The sequence below is a fragment of the Rhopalosiphum maidis genome, chromosome 1, assembly GCF_003676215.2.
Source record: "Rhopalosiphum maidis isolate BTI-1 chromosome 1, ASM367621v3, whole genome shotgun sequence".
In the NCBI taxonomy this organism is placed as follows: domain Eukaryota; kingdom Metazoa; phylum Arthropoda; class Insecta; order Hemiptera; family Aphididae; genus Rhopalosiphum; species Rhopalosiphum maidis.
Genome location: NC_040877.1, coordinates 22,254,711 through 22,273,725, shown reverse-complemented (window position 1 = coordinate 22,273,725; position 19,015 = coordinate 22,254,711). Strand labels below are relative to the sequence as shown.

Below are 19,015 nucleotides of genomic sequence, written 5' to 3'. Positions count from 1 at the left end.
ATACACGAAAAGTAATATTATTTTCTGTTTACTATTTTCCTGTATAAATGTATAATATATGATTAATACAAATTCAAAAAATGTGATGATTATATCATCTGAATTTCTTCGATTCTATATTTTAGTAATAATGGCTGATGCGTATGTGGTTTATCGTATATATATTGAAATAATAAGTGAACTGAAGTGGATTGAAATTATATATTTTTTTAATTTGGACAACAGTCATAAACGTTATTAATTTTGTTTTATTAAAGATAATGCAAATAATATATATGATAATATAAAATCATCAATCAATTATAATAAAACACAGCCAATGGTTGGTCGCCCCGATCGCTCCTCCCTCACTAAATCCACGCCATAACCTAAACCACTGTAGTGGTAGAGAACAGAAGTAGGTACGTAGAATTATAAATTCATGTAGGTTATTATAGCAATTTCTTTTAAAACGTATTATACATATTTATTAATTTTAGCATGATACAAATTACAATTATATTATTTGTTCATATGATTGGTTTCCATTATTGGGTACTAATAGGTACAGCAGAATCTATAAAAGGAACATTATTAATTAGGTATACTCATCTTGTCATACGTTTTAACAATAGAATAGGACTAATATTTTATTATTAGTGTATTAAGTGTTTTAAATATATGCAAGCCATAATAAACAATTTCATGACATTATCACAGAATATATAATAGTATACTTGCAAAATTACAAACAATTGTATTCATACAATATGACAATAAGTATATACATATAATATTTATCATATACCTACTATCTAATTACAGGTTGTACATAATTAATAACTATTTATTTTAATTTATAAACAATAGGAATAATGTTAAATTCATTTGGTATAAAAAGAATACCAAAGACACAAAAATTTGAAATTCATTAATTTGACATTGATTATCTAAATATTTGTAATGAAGTACCGTGTTTATATGAAATTTAATATACACACATTAACCAAACCATAATATCCTTATTTAAATAAAATAGTTGATATAGTACCATGGGTATATATTATAATAGCTAACAAAAATAATAAGATAGACACAAATGGGTGTGATAGCAATGATATATAATGGTAATCTCCTCCGACAAGTCAAATACTTACAATTCTTTAAATTCCATTAAATTGTATCAATGACAGCAAATATCACCACATAAATAACTACTTTAAATGTTAGTGTTTAGATCAACAAGATCATTAACGTTTCATACTTTGAACTCTCATTCATTGAATAGCGAACATCAAAATTCAAATGTGTGATTTGTTAGTATGCATAAGTATATGTATATTATATTGTATAATATATCATACGTCACTATTTCTACTATATAATATGTTTACTTTAATAACTCATTACTGTAACTCATCTCTATAGTTGATAAAATGTCAAAAACTGAAATAAAAAAATCCATGGTGATGAACATATATTGCATGTATTATTATGTATATTTATATTCACCAACGCCTGCTATTATATTATGCATCATTGTCTGTACAAGTCCAATCTCGTTTCGCTCGTTAATCATTGATAATAATAGGTATACAGGTTGATTCACCGAGTATACTCACTGTTCACCATTTTTACTCCTATTTTCCCTTTAATAAAAACTTTATTTAAATTTTAAATTCTTATTTTTGGAATTTTTTAGCATATAAATTTATATTTTCTAATGTTTTAATTTAAACTATTTAAGGTGTGGCTTGTGAAGGTGATATCAATTTTTTTTTTTAATGCAAATTGCAATTTTTTCTCTTAATCGTTATTGGCGGTGGCCAGTTTATCTTTTTGTGGATTTTTATGCAACAAATGCTAAAAGTTTCAAACATATTTTATGAGGACAATAGGCCCAAATGATAATAGGTTTGAAAAATATAAATTTTTGGGGCTATGATTATTTAAATATTATTGTAAGTTATAAAATATTAATCAATTCAAGTTTTAAAAAATGTAAATATAAAATATTATTACATCTATCTATTTTATATATTTTTGTAAAAATATTCTTAAGGACTATACCATCCTTAGTAAAAGGTTGATTTAATTTAAAAAAAAATTAAGTTTGCCTACCAATGACATATAGTTTTTAAATGGTATAAAAAATCTAAGTATGTTAAAATATTTTTAAAAACTATAGGAATCAGAATTTGAATCAATTCATTATTAAAGGATATGTGTTATTAAATGTATAATAAACTAGTAGGTAAGCATGCTTGGCGAATCACTATAACGTATAGAATAATATTATATGCAGCTTATTTATTGATTTCTAAAATGTTGCTTAAATAAAATACCTACATAAGAACCTATATTACATGGAATTATAAAAACTGGACTATAATAATATTGTAATATAAGAAACCATACACTCCAATAATTTATTGTAAGCTTTAATACATATTACTTACCAATAACCTGCAGTTTATATAGTCTATTATATTTTATACATAACTCAAGATGGATTAATGATTATAGTACTTATTTTTAGGTAAATTTATTCCACTTTAATAAATACGATAATTTATTAAAGAATCTTTAAACAACTAACCTAAATAATAATTAATTCATAACTGCAGTGGGAATAGTGGAATAGTAAAGTTTTTTCTAAAATTAAAATGTTATGACACATATAGGTATAATCAAATAATTTCATAATTATATGATTAAAATAAAATGTGCAGTCAGACCCTATTTCTTTAAATGTATTAGCATGGTATACTAAATTTGGTATCTATTTTAAATACGAATTTAAAATGCTTGTATTCGTTTACTTGGAATATGGTTAGTGTCTATTTAAGTCATTTAGGCCCATGTGTGTTTGAATAAAAATCTAAGCAAGTTGTGGGATTGGCTTGTAACAATAATAGTGAATTGATTGTAAAAAAAGGGATTTTTAAACTTGTATATAAGGTAGAATTAATCTATTCTGTGGTAGAGCTGCCGGTATTTTCGGTAAACTGCTATACAGAGACGTATTTAAAGTTTTGACGCCCCAGGTAAAGTTGTATTGCTGCCTCTACGTTGCTAAATACCCCCCCCCCCAAAAAAAAAATGTGAATACTTATTTAAAAACAAATTTATTGATAATCTAACCACACATTTTATACACTTAACGTAACATTATAATTTACGCCTAGATTTCTTTTCACTGAAATTTTGTATAATTTCATCATATTATATTTGAATAGTTATATTTGACTCTATATGAAGTATCGACAAGTTATTAAGGCGATCATCTGTCATCCTATATCTTAGATATGTTTTAACTGTCTTTAGAGCACTAAAAGATCTTTCTGATGAACAATTAGAAACTGGACAACATAAGAACATTCTGGGTGCTATGTTGACGTAAGGGTGTATATTTTGAATGTCATCACATGTATCATTTTACAAATTTCTAAAGCAGTTTTAGGTATATTTTCTTTATTTGAGTTTGTAAGCAAATAGCTTCTAAAATGAACACATTCATTTGCAAATGTTAGTGGTAAATCATTAGGATAACACTTCCTAAATCCTAAAATAATCTTCTTATTTTCGTACTTCAGTTATATTTAACTTTTGAAGCTGAAAAAAAGCCATATTTATACAGAATTGTATTTATAGCATCAACAAAAAATTAAAACTACTAATTTAACCATATGTCAAACTTCAAAATAATAAACACAGCAAGCAGTTTATGAACGTATATACACTATAAAATCAATTTTAATTCATATGAAAAATAATTAGTGATTTTAAATTAAAATAATAATATTGGCGCCGACGTGCCGAAGCAATAACAAGACGTAACAACAACGTTAACTATTACAGGCTTACCACTGAAACACAAGGATTTTATGTGGTCAACTTTTGATAATATTAACATGTATGTAAAATAAAAATTAAATACCACAGATGTCTATAAATATTATAGTATAATTATACATCTGTGTAAAAAACGCAGTGCAGTTACTATTCAAAGACTAAAAATATTTTAATTTTTTGATTAACGAATGAAAATGGGTAATGGATTATGATTCAAAAAATGCTGCTGGGCACTGGCGCTGCCGCCCCTAAATTCCAAAAAAATTTGCCGCCTGGGGCGATGGTACCCTCTCGGCTCACCCCCCTCCCCCTAAATACGTCCCTGTCGGTGTACCATGACTCGATATAACTACCGAAAATACCGTTTTGGTAAACAACAATGAATAATTACAAATATGATTTTTATAATAGATATTAAAATTAAATTCTCCTATAGACTGGAAACTTGGAAACACATAAATTCACCGTGATTCGGCAATTACCTATAGGTACGGTATTTTTGGTAATTACCAAAAACCGTAGATACCGGTAGTATACAAATACCGCCAGCCTTATATTATAAGGTACTTATCATGGTTTTATGGAAGATTTTATAAAATGATAATTTATATTTTACTTAATATTATTATTATTTTTTACTTATATTGTATTTATTTATTTATTTTTGTATCTATATCCTATATTCTTATCATTCTGAATTGATGGATAGAAAAATTGAAATAATGAAAAATCTGTCGTTAACTTTAACCTAACCCTTCAAACATCTATATTCTATTATAATAATTTCTATAGTAAAAGACGAAACGCATAATACTTTGTCAGCTCATATATCTTGTAAATTTGTTGAATTCACCAACTGTATGACTGCAGGTATAACTGCACTAGCGTATTGATCAATATAAATATTTACGATGGCTGAATTAATGCAAAGCAAATTTTCTATATGACTGTCGTCGGTACATATAGGTAGATAGGGAACACCGAACTGAAGATGCCTATATACTACAATGGCATGTAACTTGCGTCTATGCTTATTATTTATTATATATATTATAAATTGGAGACATATGCGTTTCTGCAGTGATGGCAGAATTGAGTATAAAAAGTTTTTTCAACACATTTTGAAACGATAATTGATTTCATCAAAATCATCAACCTCATCACCACTACACATAAAACAGATCGTATTTATTATAATATATTACATAATCAAATCTTTAGCGGCAGTAGTTTGATATATGTGTATATCTGCGTGACGATATACTGATATTTATATAAGTGTAAGTATGATATAGAAAAACATTTTTCTGAATTCGGTCATCAGAACAATTTAATACACGTGGGTGGCGAATGGGCGACTGGAAGGGTTTCCGCACAGGAAAGACTGAGCAATCGATTTTTCCACTTTTCGGTGTAGTATACATATGTATATATAGCGCACGCCTAGTAGACGCCTACTGGAGAGGGTTCACCGTCACCGTTGTCCACGACCTAGGGCACGTGACCATTGTATATGATGTCCGGAAAGCCGAAAGATATATACGTTTTTATAATATAATTATTATTATTATTGTTGTTGTTATTATCAATAATACCTATAGGTATGATAAATAATAATATCTATCTATTTATATATATATCAGTATACGCTGTTGCTCGTTAGTGCAATCCGGCGCCCATATAAGGAGAACAGGAACGGTTTAACTATATTGTATTACGTTTGTGCTGTGGATTGTGGAGGAATGATCTCGCAATAGACATGAGAGCCAATATGTTTAATGAACGTCTCTACAGAATACTTTAATTTTAATTTTAAAATTAAGTGCTGTTCAACTTATTTACTAATAACAAGAGAAATAAAAAGAACCATTTAATTAATATTATTATCTAGTCAATAACAATGAACTTCAAATACACTAAATTTCAAATATTTCATTCGTTTTTGATGCATAACGGTATCTATTGTCAGTAAAATACAACACGTATATTATCGTGTTTACGGATTACGCTGCAAAAAAATGTATTGTTTAATTTCAGTCTTGGGACGCTCAGGCACACAACAAAAATGTAGATACATTTTATAGTGTAGTTCTTATTATTAATTGTTCTATATTTATTTTTTCATGTTTTTAAGTTCAGCTATAACTTTTTTTTAAATACATTTTATTCTTTAAATAATAACATAATTATTATATTTTAAGAAAAATGTCAAAAATTCGTGAAACCATCAATAAATAAATTATTTTTTTAAACTATTTGTAAATATTAGGGGTTAGCTATACGTAACCTTGTACAATCGCACAGCATCAATTTATAGAAATGAATAATCGAATAATATAAAATTGGATTACTCGTAAGTTCTATAAAATAAATTAAAAACTGCCCAGAAATCAACATTATATGTTATTTTTATTTTTCATCAAATAATTGTTCATAAATAATTGAATTTGTATTTCTCATTCTCAATGTTTGAAGTTATAATATAATATTGTATCGTATGCATTCGTATCTGTACTCTATGTCTCTATATAGGTGCATATAGTTGTATCAATAACCGATATATTACATATCAATTTAAACGCATATTATATTATAGTTTAATGTAACAGAAGAAAGTTATTGAAATAAATGTAGGTAATTATAGGTAAGATTAAATATACGATTCCCCGCAGTTCTCAACAATTTTATCAATTACGTCCAGCGATGTATTTCAACCTCATATTATGAAGTATGATTATTCGCTATTAATAATAACCTATTATTAATTTCTGAATTTTGTTTTCAAAAATGAAAGAAACAGACGAGACAGGCACGTGCGCTGCAAGATTTCGTAAAGATTCGGGACGGTGGAGGGAGAGGTTCAGGCAGAAAAAGTTATTAACATTAACATTCCATACTATTGTAATATGTATATATATATATATATATATATAAATACATAATACATTATTGCGCAGGTGTATATGTAGGTAATTGTATAGTATATATATATATTTATGTACCTACATATATATATATATATAAAAAATTATGTGGTAAAATAATTTATACTCATAAAAAATGAGCAATGGTGGTGAGAGGGTTTGAACCCCCAAAACCCTATACCGCTTCTAGACCTCGGGACTAAATACCGCGGGATTCAAACAGTTTATAATTATTATATTTTGTACATCAAATGTATTGTGTACAGACGTAAAACAGCAATATATCTTATAGAAACTATTGTTTGTAAAAAAAAAAATGATAATACATTTTTATGATGCAGTTGATTGTAATGGATATCACTATTTACCTATTATATATTATTATTACTCTTTATATAAAAATTATTGTGCGTTATTTGTATATATTTCCGGTACTAATACTTTTACAATTGGCACCAATTTTTTACACATATTCCTTGAAACTCTGAGATGAGTGTTTACAGTTTTGTTTTTCAACCTATATTGGTTAAATTTTATTTTGCGTCACGAAAATAGAATTTTTTTTTTATTCTTAGGATTATCATTGCTTATTGGATACAGAGCTTATATAGCTTATATATACTTAAAAACTACTTGCTTGATTTTGACAAAACTTTCAGAAATTGTTCTCAGAGATATTAGAAAAGTTCAGAGAGTAGTTTGAAACACGATTTAAAGTATACCGAGTGTCCAAGTGCTATATCCAATTCGCAATATAGTCAATAGACGATAGGTCATCTCAGTTGAATTATAGTTCATCAACAAAGCGAGGTATACTTCATCGACACCGATTTACCTGTGAACTTATATATAGGTTCACTAAAAGTCTAAAACTGAGATACACAATTGTAGCACCATATTTTATGCTTGTTCGTTATTTCTTGGCGGGTTGTATGGATATTCGATAGTATATACATAATATTATTTATATAAGTGAACTTAACATATGGTTTTGAAAAAAATCAATAAATTCAATTGCTTTAATCGCAGCATAACAATAATATTATCATTTTTGATTATTTAGAAAACATACATTTAAGTATACAGTGTACCTAATAAAAATAGTATACACTAAAAGCACATTTCAATCAGCGTCGGTGGCCCCGTGGGCCGTGACCTACATATATATAGTTCCATGTCTGCAATAACTCGCCCAACAGTATATTTTGTTCTGCTGCGGGCGCGTGTTTTTGGAAACGCACCATTTCACAAATCCACTCCAGTAGGTATACACGACCATATAGGTGTATATGAATACATGTACCTGTAATACCATGGCATTGCAATAAACGTACCGCAAACCGGGTTCGACTATAACTTGCGATATACCGTCAGATAGCAGCACCAGTAGACCGTAACAATATAGTGTTATACCGTTTTCCTGCGGTGTGGAAACCTTGAAAAATACACCGTTCACAATGATTTTATACTGCGACTTCGAATGTATTAGGTACATTATTGTTATATACGCATGTATACTATATGCACATACATACATACCTACATTATTGTGGCTGGTCCGTGTCACCGCCAAATCGTTTCTTTTTTTTTTTCTCTCTCGTATTGGCAAAAATATTTTTATACTATACAAAATAATAAGTATAAACAATTGTAATATTTTATATTATTATTATTAGTTACTAACCTACACACTATACCGTGCATTACCGTTATTAGTCTCGACATCCATTAAATCGCAATAATGACTATTAATATATTATCGTACATAGATATACCTACCTATGCACCTATATAGTATATTATACGCATCGTCTCGTGGTGTATATATGATTTGTATCTATAATATAGTGTTTGCAACGATTTCGAAAATATCGACGTTTTGTCGTGTACCTACATCGATAGCATTGCCAGTGTTCGTTATATATATAATATATATATATATATAAATGTATAATAATAATTGTGCACAAGCCGCGTTTATTTTAAACGCACGCGTGCAAAACAGGAATCGCGCTATATATGTTATACTTATATAATAATATAATATATGTGCTGTCTGTATTTTTTTTCGGAACACTCGTCGCGTATATTATATTATTATTATAAATTTTCGGGGAATTTTTTTTTTCCGTTCATTATTGTACTTTTTTTTCGCGAACGGCTGGCGCGAGGTTCACGACTTCAGGGGCACGATTTAGGAGTCCGGCGGGCCCGGGGGCTCTGTATAGGTGAACTTATATAGTTTTGCCATGGCGCGGGTCGCCGTCTTTCGAGACGAGTCGCATACCGACCGATAATTTCCGTCCACACGTAATATAATATATATTATATTATACACACGTTGCGGCCGTATATATACCGATGGGTTTTATAGTTTATGGCATCGTTTTTGCAACACCGTTCGGCAGTCCGACGTGTGCGGTGTCCGTGTCGGCGGCGACGGTGACGACGATATAAAACATATATACCTAATAATATCTCTGATGTAATATACTTCTCCTGACTCCTACCCATCCATAATAAAATATATAATATCCAACAATAATTCAACCCTCGGCGCAACAACGGGGACCGTATTTTGGCGTTTTCCACGTTTTTCTGATAGGTATAGGTAAGTATTATAGGTACCTCTCTCTCTCTCTATATATATATATATATATATATATATATATATATACACCGGCCCGTCTGACGGCCTGCGACCGCGTATATTTTTTCCAATTCTATACAGTCTGTCTATGTAATCATGTGTGTAAGTGACGGTATTGTTTCTTTATATTTTAAATTTTAATAAATAATGTATATTATCACATTTTATTCGTAATACATGCGTGCATAACTATATTATTCGTTTTTGTCACAATACATTTTATACGATAATAATATAATATACGATACGTATATAATATGTATCTGCCCGATCCGTTATTGTATTGTTAATTTTCTTTATCGTTGATTTTTTTTAAAACTCGCACGCACGCGATAATAACGTGCGAAACGAGGCAGCACTGCTTGTCCCGTCATATACGTATTATAAAATATAATATATTTATGTATATATATTATTGTGCGCGCGCGCACACACGTGTGTGTATGTGTTTATGTATGTGTGTGTGTGTGCGTGTGTGCGCGCGTATGTGTGCAGCCGTCGCCAAGATAGCGGTGGCGCGGCCAACGTTGGGGCCCTGTGTAGGTTGGTGAATGCGCGCCGTGACGTCACCGGCCACGCGCGACTAACAAAATGGACGTCTTTCGCGAAATCCACACCGTCGCCGAAATACATTTTTTTCTCGTCTTTTTCGTTGCGATCTCGTGTAGGCAAATTTTTGTTTTTTTCTTCACTTGTCCGTTCTACTCATTCACCTAGTCTATATACGTAATATAATACACTGCATCAGCAATATCATTATTATTATATCAATTAAAATGTTGTCGTCGAACAGTTATTCGCTGTTTGTTTTTATACATAATATACACGGGAGGACAATGATATGGTTGTTTATATTTTAGAAAGATACATGGAAAAGTGTCTGCACCATCGAGATAACAACGACGTATAAAATAAACGCGAATCACGCATATTGTTGTCGCCCCGTGCGCAATATTGATGTGCAAACGCGCCGAGAGGTTGATGGTGACTGTTATAGGTACCTATATGTGTGTGAATTAAACAATCACGAGAAACCGTGTGTGTCTCTAATCACCTATTGGTTGATGTATGCAAAAAAATACGACGACGAGAATTTTGAAAAAAAAAAATTAAAAAACACCACCCCCGATTAGTGGCGTACTGGCGTGTGTATCCGCTGCACCCGCGGTGACGGCTCTCGCTGCAGTAATAAAGTCCGCCGCCACTGCAGTATAAATATTTCAGTCATCGTTAGGCGTGTCCGAAATTTATCGCGGTCATTTATACGATGACTATTATAGGTAGGTACGTCATATTTTCTGCACACATGATAATACGTATATTGACTATTTGTATAAATATATAAATTTGAATAAATTCCCAGGTTGCATCAGAGTATTTGCGGAAAAGTTAGGATTACCGCCGTTTTTGTGTATACGTCGGTATTATACACACCTATATAAATTATGTTTTGTGTGATACCTATATATATATATGTATAACAGCAGTAAGTACAGGCTTATTACTAAATTACATATATTACAATTTGTATAGATGGATGCGACACTGCAGCGGCTGCAGGTATACATAGATGATGGGAATATATAATATATACCAAATTTATATTTTAAATTTAATATATATAATATATAATGAAAAGCGATGTCTTATTGCATATTATGCAGGACAATGCATGAATATCAATAATATACGCATGGCTGTTGTAATACACGGTACTCCAATATAAGATGAACAATTCAAAAACGTAATTTGCAATCGAAAAGTGGGCGTGCCGAGTGATAAACGTGCGGACGCCAGTTTATATAAGTATAGATATATAAATATAATAACGTTAAAATGCAATCGATGGTATAAATGTATATTAAATATTATATATAATATACAATTGTGCGATTGACAACTTTATTGCAAATTGTATATACAGGTACCTCATCTATATACGCGTTAAAACCAGCATAATTTATATATATATATATATATATGTATATAGTGGATACGTGTATAAATATATATATATATATAATTGTCATTATAATATCACACATGATTTACCAACATAATAAAATATTGAAACACAACGAATATAATAATTATTATTTTGAAATTGAAAATTAAATTAAATTTTGTTTTATTGTATTTTTCGTTTTAGTTGTGTATTCTATAAAACCAATAACATTGCGCACAGTCGCATAGGTAAAACTAAATAGGTATATAATATTAAACGATAATAATATATTATATAATATATATGTAATATTTGCAAGTTTCAAAAACAAATAAGTATCCGTTGGAAATATATAAATAAATAATTGCTACGTGCTCGTACATTTTTAATTTATCAACACCACGTCACAAATACCCTAAATTTTCATAAAATTAAATATATATATTATAAATATTCTTATATTATGTATGTATGACACTTCGTGATGGTGCATTGTTTGTAAAAATATCAATTTAAGCAACCCCTTAAAAGCGTTAAATAAAATTAAGTGTTGTGTATTGTTGCACCCACGACTACGCAGTATTATATATCAGTACTTATATTATGACATTTCGTGTATTATTGCTTTAGTATAAATTTATATAATATGTACGGCTATTTTAAACTTTTCCATTATATTTGTTCGAAGTTTTTAAATGTTGTCTCATTAGATTTTGAAAACGTCTATCATAAAATAAATAAACTATATATGTATGAGTATATGTAATTGGTACAACCACCATTGCTCATGTACCTATTTATATTGTATTATTTGTATTAGATATACGTACTATTATAGCAGTATATTTGGTGCACATGTACATGCCACTTTGCCAGTCGAATAAGGTTGGATTGCTATTTAAAAGTGTTCTATATAATGTATTTATTATTTTAAGTATTTGGTAATATTATATACTGGTACTTGGTTATTTGTTAATCAGTATAAAAATAAATAAATGATGAAAATCTTGTACAGTGAAAAAAATCTTCTGATTCGTAATTCTGATAAGTAATCTGTACATCCGATAGAATGCGATCAAAATCAACAAAAAGTCTACCCAATCGTCGATTAATGAACTTAACACTTTTAACGTTTAGTATAGTAGTCGTAGTGTAATTATGAGTATTAATATATTATTATTTTGAATTCTTTTAACAGAACAAAAATGTTTAAAACGTATATGTGTGTTCTAGAATTATTACTACATATTTAATACTTCTCACAAAATACAATAATATAGAAGCTTCTCACTCAGCGGGTATACCTGCAGACCTTCCTCAACAATCAACCCCTATTTAATGTCTAATGCGTGTGCTACTTTGGAATGTACATCGATCGATGACTTATTACTTAAAAAATAGAGGACGCTCACTCAATGATCGACTCCACACCTTTTATCATTCATTCTTAACCTCAATCAGTAATATGTATAAAACCACCTATACCAAAATATACAAAGTTGTTTAAACGATATCTTGCTAAGACCCATTTGATCTTACAGTATCCAACTATGACGCACAATCAAAATTTCCGATACTCACAACTGCGTTCGAAGATTTCAATCTAAAGTCCTTCGCTTTATGTCAAAAGCACCATTCTGTAAATACTTACGCATTCATAATATAAAAATATACTCTTAAAAGAAAAATATTGTTTGATAAATAATTTAATTTCATCCACAAAACATTAATATAAATAACATTCATAACATTGCCATTCGAAATAGCATCATAATTCGTATATCTGTGTATAATTGTGATGAGATATTAAATATTTTAGTAGAATTATTATTATTTATTTATTTTATTATATTAGTATATTACTAAGATTTTTGTCAAGATATGCATAATTATTATTTATAAGATATTTTATAATATTATATTTAAATATTTATGGTTTTTATCGAAGTATATAAATATATAGGTAATAATTGTGTTATACACTTATTTATTTATAATTTGTTTATTATTGTTCAGTGATATCTTCTTTATTTTCTTAGCAAATATTTAACATTACAGAATTTTAGTTTTATTTTAAATGGTATGTTATTGTTGTTAAATGTCGGGATACCTAAGTATTAAATATTGAAATAATAATATGCCTACGGAACGCGCGGGAATCCTTCTATACGGAGATAATATGTATAGTATACTCTAACCTGTTCCTTGTGCATATGCACGATTGCACGAGTTCCCTCCAATAATTTTGGAGGGAATTCGAGGGTATATAACAGTTATGGCGGGTATTCATTTACTCGAGTTCCCTCCAATAATTTTTGGAGGGAATCCGTCCGAGCAGCTACCATCAGACAAAATAATATTACCTTCGGAGAATAATTTTTCACGTTCCGCGCGTATTGGCTGTCATCATTAATAAACCTATACTGAGCGGATATTGGAATAAAATTATAGCACGTATAAAATATTTTGTTATGTCGACGTCAATCAAATCTAATACTTTCGACTACGGTTGTAAAATTAGAATTTCGCATGGGGCATAAATCTCGAAAATCGCATAACAGTTTACCGTCTTAGCATATTTAACATATATATGTGATACGCGTATGAGTGTTGTATTATGTAGCACGTAAGCGATACCTACGTATTTGGAAGTAAAAAAAAAGAAAAAATATATATCAAACGCGTGAGAACCAAACGGTAATACAACAGCGGCGGCGGTCGTCGTTGTACAGTGATCGTGCCCATATTGTACTTGACCAAAAACCCGTATTGGGCTTATAGCGTCGCGGGGTCGCCTCAGACGATTTCGTGTATTCCACGAGGGGGCAACGGCTGCATTTTTTATTGCTGTCATGGCGGATCGCGAAACGAAAAACTCGCGCCCGTTCGATCGAAATTGTGTATATAATATACAATAATAAATAATAATATAATATAACAATAATTAAACGGCGCCGCCTCCGCGTCGCGCGGACGACGACGTACGTTATTATTATTAAAGGAATGTCCCTGGAGCCACCACCACTACCACCAGTCGCCGCCGCCACCTGCTGGACAAAAGCTATATGTACGCGCGGATTCCCGTGTGAATCGGGGGCGCCGCCGATGCTCGCGTCGTGATGGGCGGGCGAGTGAGACGACGGCACTGCGGAGTGAGATGGCTGCTGATGCAGTCTCCGCCGCTTAAATATTATAGCGCCGCGTTCTCACACACACACACCGACACACAAACAAACGCACACACACAACCCTCGTCGTGCGTGCGCGTATATGTATAGTGTTCTCACGGTGGTGGCCCGCCGCCGCGTCACCCCTCTTCTGTCTCACACACGCGCACGCACATACACCCCCTTGTCCCTGGCGCAACCAGTTTTGTCCAAGGTTCGACCGTGGTGGCGGCGGCGGGGGTTGCGGGGTGACTGCACCGAACTCGAAAATAACACCGAAGCAGAGCAAGCACACAGGACGAGTGGAAAAAGAATAAAAATGCACGCACGCACCTTTAGAAAATAATAATAATGTTTTTCTCTATAAACAAACGGCGGCGGTGCCCTGCAATATACCACGACGACGACGACAGCGCTATTCTTGTACATGTTTTGCGTGTGAGACCGATCACAAAAGCGCGCGTTCACGTCGTCAAAGGGTCGGAGCGCTCTCCGCTCTACCGCCCGCTCGCCCATCTAACTGTCTGTCACTGTCTCTTTCTCTCCGCAGTGTACACACACACACACACACACATACAAACACACGACCCGACACAGCCGTCGTCGTAAGAACGCCGCGAAAAGAATTTCGGCTGTACCCACTCCCTTCCGTCGGCGGCGGTGCCCCCACCCCATGTTCCAGACCTACTACCCGTTCGACCGATCCTACCATCGTCCGATCTATTTACGGTTACTGATTACACAACCCTACGTAGTGGTACCTGTGGAACCGCCACCAGCTCAGAAAACTCGTGTACCACAATCGTCACCTCTATATACTTATAGAATCTATTCTCTATAAGCAATTTTTTGGTCTGCATATATATATATATAAATAGACATGATACTACCGCTTCAGCGTACGATTTCGATCGATTTTCACGAGAAATTTTTTGAATAATACATTGTTTCCGGTGCAATACAATTTACATTTACTACCACCACTTACTGCAGGGTCTATAAATGGAATGTCGTGCACGAAACACACGTATATTGTAGTATTATGTAACATATTATTACACGTTTGTATTTTTTTTTTATTCCACTATCATATGGCTCTGTTTTACTAGTACTAAGATAAACTAAACACATAGGCGAATTTATTGTTTTATTTTTTTTGTGATTTATTGAGAAATCAGCTTATAATTATTATTTATTATATAATCTCGACAATTACTTTTACAAATGGGAAATAATATGTTTTAAGCTTTTAAAGCAGAAGTATACATGACATATTATTCTAGTAGTACATTCAACGTTTTTTCTATACGCATGAAAAGTTGTAGATACTAGATAATGTTTGATAACTAGATAATGATAAAAGGTGTAAATATTATAGGATCTAAATAGTGGTCGATGGAAGATTATTTAATAATGTTTTTAATAAGTGTATAGTAGTGGGCTAATGACAGACTTAAGTTCTTCGAGGAATTTAGAGGTAGTATTTTCAAGTTGAATATATAGGCGATGCATTAGCTATACGATAATGACTTAATGTGTTTATTTATATATAGCTGGAAGTGGAGTCACTTTATAGTTTATTACGAAGGTATAGGGGTAAGACGATTATTGTATTTGACCGCTTTATATTTTGTACGAGTCGAAATGAGGTTTTTGTAAACCGGCTTTATATATACGACGAGTGTATGTCCTGAGCGTAGAGTACCTACATTCGGCGGGATCCGATGGTGGTTTCGTGCAATTATTTGAAAAATGGTTCTCACCACATTTAACGTAACGAGGGGTACGGTGACAGAAATTCTTGGTGTGATTATACTGATTTCAGTTAAACTGACATTCAATACACTATATAGTGGAAAGCGTTTTTTCTTCGGCAGTTTAATTTTTATGGCTGTGTGAAGCAGTAGATTTAATTTTAAAATGTCGTTATTATTGATGCCACTATAGTAAATTAATTTGAAATATTGGCAATTGAAATGTTGTGATACGATTAACGACATTGACGATACGAATTACTTCATGACCTTAAGTCAAACTAGTATATTAGATTGTACGTAAACACATTGTTAAAGTATTTTCATTACAACATTTTTTTCATACTTTTACAAAGGTAGACAATTTTATACCTAGAATTTAATAATATAGGTACTTTTTTGCGATGTATATTTTACGATCGTCAAACGTACCAGTGAATATAGCAAGTAAAAATTACAAGATGTCAAGATTATTGACGGTCTATGTCTGCTGCATACGGCATTACGGCACCTATATGCGGCGCGTGTATACAGTTCGACAGTCGTAAAATGCAGTTAATGTTTATCTATACAGTACAGGTAATATATATCGACGACTGGCACACCACACATGCTACAACACAATGTGTACAGTCGAATAATGTGCGTAAGACACTATTGAAAATCAAACTAGGCATAGTTTGTTAATATACTCTGTGCACGCTGAAAAACGCTGCAAATTATGTCTTTGTGCCTACTGCCTTAATAAATAATATACGTTGTAAAAATCGGCATAGGTCACAGTTTCCGAAAATATTTTATAGGTAAATGGAAGTTCGTACCGCAATGACTGATACTTGAGTAGGCAGGTATACCTATATATAGGATATAATGTCACGACACGCGCATTCTACTGCAGCAAGAGTGCATTTTTTTTACAATAAGACATAAGAATTGTAGAACATGCATAATATGCAAGGTATACAAGATATTATATATAGGTATTACACTCATGATAATGTAACACCATTCGTTGTACAATGTTTGAATCATTTTTTTATCCCATTATAAGTGGATTTCATACATGCGTGCGGAAACAGTTTTGAAATGTTTATAACTTGCGTTTAAATTAAAATATAAAAAAGACTATACACGTGGCTCTCTAGATAATATTTTTAACTTTAAATGTTATATTAGGTCAATTCACTCTAACATTAAAAATTCTAAGGTAAAATGGATTGTTTTGAATGTAAAATCCGTTATGTTGTGATGCGTGTGTAAGACCGAGACACATCACGTGCTGGTATGACATCCTCCTCAACAGAACATGATGTAGTCACTCGATATTGTTATAGTCATTACAATATTGTAATTATTTTAAAACTCGTGAAACTATTGGAAAATAAAAAAATATAATATTTTTATGACACATGATGAACGCATCATGTTTGGTTTAAGAGGAATGTCATACCCGCGCATTTCGTCTTGGTCTTACAAACGCTTAACATAGCAAATTGTTCGTTCAGAACAATCCATTCTATTTTAAAATTTTTAATATTAAAGTGGATTTACCTATTATCACAATTTAAGGCAAAAATATATAATATTGAATATTTTCCAATAATATTTTATGAGTTTTAAAACAGTTACAATATCTTAATGATTTTGTGAAAATATCGAGTGACACCTAATAACTAGGTTATATACTATTTTTTGTTTGAATTAACATCAAACCTGTGTTCTGATTAATATAGAATATAATTTATTCTATTTTAAATCCATAAATACACTATGTTGGTTAATTAATTTCCAGCAAAATGACGAAAAATTATAGTACTTACTACCTATGGAATATGGACAATAATTTATTCGGTTTATTAAATGACTTGTTTAATTTCATCGAAACATACCAAATTTAGATACTAAATGTATTTCTAAAAACACCTAAATTAGTAAAATTAAATGGAGAACTACACTCTTCGCTGTATTAGACCACTATATGCTAACTAAAAATTAATGATGGTGATCATACGTCTAATAAGATTTCAAATGTTTAATAAAAAGCCATATAATTCTATAAAGGAAAAAATAATTTTATTTTTTCTTTAGTTCCTAATTAGGTAGTACAGCAATAAATAATAAAATCGATATATCACACATAATATTGGATCAGTACCAAAAATACTTTATTAGAAAAAACCATAGACTTCAATCTGTTCCCATTAAATTGTACGTACACAATGTTAGTATGATTCAATTAAACATGCACGCAATTTATTATTCGCCAAATATACAGTGTATTGTGTACAATAATTACTAATATAAGAGATGTGTCTAATGTTAATATTTTAAGTTAGGTATATACATTTTAAGTATATTTCGAAGGTATACGTTTCGCGTTACTCTAGAAAAACACAAATCACTCAATATAATATAATACTTATTTAGTATATACATGTACTATAACTATATATAGTAAATAATTCACTGGTGTAAATTTTTCATTAATTTGGAGTGAAGATTGTCTTATTAGCTTATCTATGATAATTTTATGAATCAATAATTTTGTACCATTATATAGTTGTTTTACCTGAAACTGTCACAAATAGTTCTAGTTTTTGTGTCTACAAATTTGTAATATTTCAATTAAATTCGTTGCTATTTGTTATTCTAAGATATAGTTGAATATGTAATTAAAATGTATTTTTATAGGTGTTATATCTAGTATCTACGACGTAGTTTCTACGCCTTCGTCAAAAATA

The 19,015-nt window shown here is 31.0% G+C and overlaps 1 long non-coding RNA gene across 1 annotated transcript in view; it reads right to left on the bottom strand.

The window, feature by feature from the left end:
• LOC113556084 overlaps positions 1 to 19,015 on the bottom strand; it is a 99,497-nt gene that overhangs the window by 36,270 nt on the left and 44,212 nt on the right. The gene's annotated exons all lie outside the window — the stretch shown is intronic.